Source organism: Chiloscyllium plagiosum, unplaced genomic scaffold (genome assembly GCF_037043375.1).
Source record: "Chiloscyllium plagiosum isolate Xiang-an unplaced genomic scaffold, Cpla_swu_hap1 HiC_scaffold_23, whole genome shotgun sequence".
NCBI classification, from domain to species: domain Eukaryota; kingdom Metazoa; phylum Chordata; class Chondrichthyes; order Orectolobiformes; family Hemiscylliidae; genus Chiloscyllium; species Chiloscyllium plagiosum.
The window spans coordinates 33,449,823-33,456,158 of record NW_028270161.1 but is presented as its reverse complement, the minus strand read 5'-3'; positions in this window follow the sequence as shown (position 1 = coordinate 33,456,158).

Here is a 6,336-nt window from a genome sequence, read left to right as displayed (position 1 = left end):
GTGGGTTGCTCTTCGGAGGGTCGGTGTAGACTTGCTGGGGTGAAGGGCCTGTAAGTAAGTAATCTAATAACACAAAAGGTGGAACAAATTTCTTCCGACCTATTTCTCGGCTTGAAATAAAGTGGTGTACTGACAATGTGCACAAAGTTTAATTGAAATTGGATGATGGGCCATGTCAAAATACTTCTAAAGAGGCTGCAGGTATATTCAATCTTTTGGGGCAGTCCATTGAGTCCACTAAAAGATGAAGTTAGGTTCTCTGCCTCACTAGCAACAGCATCAGATCGATTCTGGAATGGAGATAAGCAGAAGGGATGGAGGCTGTGGATGCTGTGTGTTATGTGAGCAGAGAACTTTTCCAAGGGGCAGCTGCAACCTCAAAACTGACTCCACATTCTGGTAGCATTTTTTTTTAAGAAAGACGGTCAGGCCATATACAGAGTCGGTTACACTGAATGCAGCTGGTGTCCAGTGTTTTTCCGGCTGGTTACTATGTTGGACAGTTGGTTATCCATTTTGTATTCAATTAAAATGAATCGGACATAAAATATTTTTTAATTATGTTCCCCCTAATTACCGCATTACGTGAATACTTCAATTCTAAACAAAAGAAGTCCAAAAGATCTGTGAATGCTGGGAATCAGAAGCAAAAACAGAAAAAGCTAGAAAAATTCAGCAGGTCTGGCAGCAACTGTGGAGAGAAAGCAGAGGAAACGTCGGGTCTGGTGATGCTTCTTCAGGCTTGTTGAGTTTTTCCAGCAATTTCTGTTTGTCTGTGTAATGCTTAGACTCTGTTTGAGTAACGCGGAGGTTGTTATTGACTTATTGTGGAGCCACACTAGTACGTGCTTCAACTTGTAAATAAAGATTGAAAAGTTATGTACCTTCATAGCTCAAATCAAAGTTTTAGTAAAATGTTAGATGATTCATAAATTAGAACAATGAAAATGCTTACCTATGAAATGCTCTGAAACTGTACCATGTCAACATATGACTGAATAGTTTATAGAATTGGGTCACCTTTCCTCTCTACTCTAAGTTGTCTGATTAACTTGTTACCTTATTGAGATAGGGGATTGCATGTCTAAAGCCCCATTTGAAAATAAAGTGGGTCAGTCTTAAGCTGTTCTTGTTTGGGACATCTCTGTGTGTGTTGAGACATTAAAAATAACTCCATCAAAAATTAACCTAATTTAATTTTGTGTCAAAAAGTAGGCCACATTAGTTAACCATGGTTGTGCAACATATATCAGGCAGAATATGCATGAATTTATAGGAGGAGGTGGATTTTAATTGGGTGACCAAAGTGCAAAAATATGAGCTGACACATGAATAGGTTAAGATATCTCAAAATACTGCAGGAATTAATATAATATGGCCAGTGACATTTTACATATTTTTCAACAAACGCTTGCTGTTAGTTTTAGAACAGATTCAAGTAGACCACAAGGCAGCCCTGTTTTCTGATTGGCCCATTGATGCACTTCTGCAAGAAAGGAGGATTATAGGAGGCCCATCTTGTGACACTCAACAAAACCATCTCAGGAAGAATGAACGCAGTTTGCCCATTGTTATATAGGCATGTCAGCACACACTACACTGTAGGCTGCTGCTCATGATGAAGGCTGCTGTCACCATCCTTTTGAAGTGATGTTACTGGATCCAGCTTACACCACAGGCTTTGCTGGGGTTAGGGGTGAGTGTCTGATTCCGGTAGAGTAAGGGAATATATTCCTGTTCCTCTTGGCCCTCAAGCAGAGTTGGAAATGTACTTTATAGTGTCCTAGTACTTATTCTCCTCATGAAGCTCTCCTTGTGAAGCTCTTCTCTGCTCCTTTTGGGAGTAATGTTTCTTAAAGGCCTGGCAAATCTTGCTGCCCACTGCAAAACATGCTACCTGAGTTAATTCAGAGGTTGCCCAATGTTGTAACATTTTTACTTTATCAACCTGTGGAGACGTGAGCCCATCTCCATTAAACCTGGAAGTGGGCATGTCAGAGTTCAAATCTTAATTTTTTTTAATACACAGTGCACCCCATGCTCTTCAATGGCTGTTTCAAAATGGAGTCCACTGTTGTTGGTCACTTGCACTTCTTAAAGCTAAACTGCACTTCTTAAAGGGATACCGCATTGCAGCTTTGGCAAGTGCTCTCTATTGTTCTGACTATGACCTGACAGAGAGAAGAACGCTGACCATAGGAAGTAGAACAGGTCACCAGAGATTCAACTATTAACACTAGAGGTTTGTTGAAGGAGATGGAAAGGAGGTGAGATGTTCTGTATTGTGAAGAGACAGGATACCCTCCAGGTATGTGAGGATAAGGCAATGGGAGCAGATAACTATACAAGTCAATAACCATACAAGGACTCACGCCCCTAAGAAACTGGATGTCGTGCCAAAAGAAGTTTAATAACTGCAAAATGAAACAAATGTCATTCCGATTTCATATTCACCATTGTGACAGGTGTATTATTCAGGTCATACCCTTTAGTGTAGGTGAAGTGACTGGAGTTGATGGTTCTCTCTTCCAAAATCTTCCGGCTCAAATCCTATTTCCCAAACCTTTTATTATGACTAGATGAAGAAAAGTGAAATGGCTTCCCTTATTCCCACTCCTCGTTTTGTAAATTTCAAAACACAGTTCGCATCAAAAGACATGTAATTGCCATTTCAGCATGTTCACCTGTTTATGTTTCAGTGAGAATCAAATAGCCAGACAGATTTCTTTGACCAAAACAACGAAAAAGATTTGTGTTTAAACGCACGCGGATAAAGTGTTAAAACAGGAAAAATATGCCTTAACTTTCAGCAACTCACACAAATACGCACACTCAAACCAAAAATGCAAAAAATATGAGTTTACCTTTGGCCAAATGAAAGTTTGATAAGAGAAAAAGAAACAGAAAAGGACAGTTTCAGATTGTGACTGGCCATCCAAAAGCCCTCAGCTGACAATTTAACATTGTGACGGAGGTCTGCTCCAAAATTGCTGCAAATCAAATGAAAGTCTTCCCGTAAAAAGGTTCTCTGTCTACTTGCAGGAATGTAAACACAATCAAACTCAGCAAATAGGTTGCTGTCTTAGGTACAAATAATGAGATCAATAACAGCAGCTTCTTTTCACACATCCTCAATAGACAAGGTCAAAAGTCACACGATGCCAGATTATAGTCCAACAGGTTTATTTGAAATTGCAAACTTTTGAAGTGCTGTTCCTTCATCAGAGCTTGAGGTTTCAAATAAACCTGTTGGACTATAATCTGGTGTCATTTGACTTTTGATCTTTGTTATGGACTAAGCCAGACCACTCAAAACATTCTTAAGCAGGCAGCTCAAGACTATAACTTTGCAAATTTTTTTTCAGGAAGAGTACAGTGAAAATTATGCCGATTAAGTTAGCTAGGTTGACTACTAGATTTTAAATTTTATTCACAAAATTGCACAATGAACAGAACAGAATAAAGAACCCCTACAGAACTCAGTCTATCCAAAATATAATTAACTGTGCTGTTTCGAACATATACAATAGTCCCAACAACCAAATTCCCTTTGAAAACCAATATAAATGGAACACATGTTTACAGGTTGAAGTTGAAGGGCAGAAAGAGAGAGAGTTTCCACACCGGTCCCTATTGAACTTCCAACCAGTCCAAGATTGAACTAAAGCTGCTCAGCTCAGCTAGAGAGCTGACTACTCCCCTTCCTTTATACAGACCACTTCTAAAACATGACCACTTTGGCCTGAAGTCTTGTCTGCTTACAGATAAATAAAAGGCCCCTCAAAATCCTTTTCATTTCTGTACCAAGCCAGACTGATCGGAGCCTGGATTGGTTTATTACCACTCTGAATATAACCAAGGACAGAGTCTACTTGAGCCAAGAACAGCTTTTAGAAAGAAAGGACTAGCTTTGTGATAACTTGTCCACCCCAGTCCAACACCAGCACCTCCACATCATGTCCTCAGTAAACACATACAAATCTTGGTTGATTACATAAATTTTCTCTAACAGCAATTAGAAATTTTAAAAGTCCATTATAACTTGCAAAATGTAGCTTTGATTAACCAACACATATCATTCTGTATTATGACTGAGATAATTCATTTTAATGCCCATGCAATTAACCTTTGAATGATTCGTCCTTCAGGGCTGCATATGGTGCAGCTCCATTTACGATAACACAGAAAGACAATTGTCTACACATCTTCAGGTCTCTAATGGGGGTCTTCATCCCAGCTTCTCTGGAATGGAATGGAATGCAAACTGTTCAGTAATGCATATTGTAGAGACTATTTTCATTTTTAGGCTATATCCTTGTTTCAGTCATTAACTTTCATTGTGTACAATTTCTTCTGAGCTGTGGTGCAAGATTGAAATTAGTATTTCCCTTTATTTTCATACTTTGAATGATTAAATTCTGGTGACTATTTCACTAAATGTCCTTTTGTACAGCTAACCAAAGATAGCACTAGAGCATGTTTGTAAGGACATTAACCACAGTATATGTTTGGTGTTCCTCTAAAAGTTGTGTCTGACCATGGTCCACAGCACACTATGCATTCTTAAAAGATGAGTGCAGGAAATGGGACGTTCGACATTTTAGCCTTTCTCCTCACTACCCTCGGCTGAGTGGTATCACAGAATACACTGCACAGTCAAGTCTATGATAGTTAAGAGTAAAATGACTTGCCAAGATTTTTGGATGGCCGTGCTAAATTGATGTTAGTTCAAGGCAATGTTTTGCTCTCACTAGCACCTTTCACAATTGGGAGTCAGATCCATTCCATTCTTCCTTTCCACACTCTAATATTGACACCATGTAGGAATTGGGCATATAGTTTGACTATAATATAGAATCAATGTGTCTAATTGTACTTTTAGTATTAGGTTTTAAATTCTGGGTGATTAATGAATTATGTAACTTAGTCATAGAGATGTACAGTATGGAAACAGACCCTTTGGTCCAACCCGTCCATGCCGACCAGGTATCCCAACCCAATCTAGTCCCACCTGCCAGCACCCGGCCCATATCCGTCCAAACCCTTCCAATTTATGTAGCCATCCAGATGCCCTTTAAAATGTGGCAATTGTACCAGCCTCCACCACTTCCTCTGGCAGCTCATTCCATACACGTACCACCCTCTATGTGAAAAGGTTGCCCCTTAGGTCTCTTTTATATCTTTCCCCTCTCACCCTGATACCTATTACCTCTAGCTCTGGACTCCCCCACCCCAGGGAAAAGATTTTGTCTATTTATCCTATCCATGCTCCTCATGATTTTATAAACCTCTATAAGGTCCCCCTCAGCCTCCGACGCTCCATGAAAACAGTCCTAGTCTATCCAACGTCTCCCTATAGCTCAAATCCTCCAACCCTGGCAACATCCTTGTAAATCTTTTCTGAACCCTTTCAAGTTTCACAACATCTTTCCAATGGGAAGGAGACCAGAATTTCCCGCAATATTCCAACAGTGGCCTAACCAATGTCCTGTACAGCCATAACATGACCTTTTAACTCTTGTACTCGATACTCTGACCAATAAAGGAAAGCATATCAAACGCCTTCTTCACTATCCTATCTACCTGCGACTCCACTTTCAAGGATCTATGAGCCTGCACTCCAAGGTCTCTTTGTCAGCAACACTCCCTAGGACCTTACTATTAAGGTCTTTTATCACTTGTGACTGTACTAACTGAATATGAAAGAATATTTCACCTAGTTCATCTTTTAAATGCTGATGATTGCCATCCATTAATGTTAGAATATGTTGTATATAGAATTTAGAGTATACTCACCATGTAGTCCTTCACACTGTTTTGATAGTGCTCTGTTTACAGTTATAACTAACTTTGCAATCTGTTTTTAAAAGTAACATAGCAATTCCAAACACAATAGCCTTAGTAAGCACATTCATATAAGCTAACCAGGCTTCCTATTCCTGGATGGATGGACATCAGGAGGTGGCCATACACTTCACATGCTTCACCTAGGCAGATCTAACCAGGCACTGTCTGTACCAGAGTTCAGGAATAGCATTACTGTGGTTGTGATTCCAAAAGGCTTGCTATTCAATGGTACAGTGTGCAGAGAGCTTAAAGAAGACAAGAGAAAAAATTCAAAAGAGACAGCACATCAGCCAACTATAGACCAATATTTCATTAAATAAGTCAAGTCCACTGCTTTGTTGTGTGCCACATCTGCTGTACTTGTTTTGACTACTTAATAAATTTGTGAACCTTGTCAAAATACACTTGTAACTGAAGTAGTTTCCTATTTGGTCAGACTGAATCTTATAATTAACGTTAAATTGAATTACAGAGCCCTGTAATTATGAT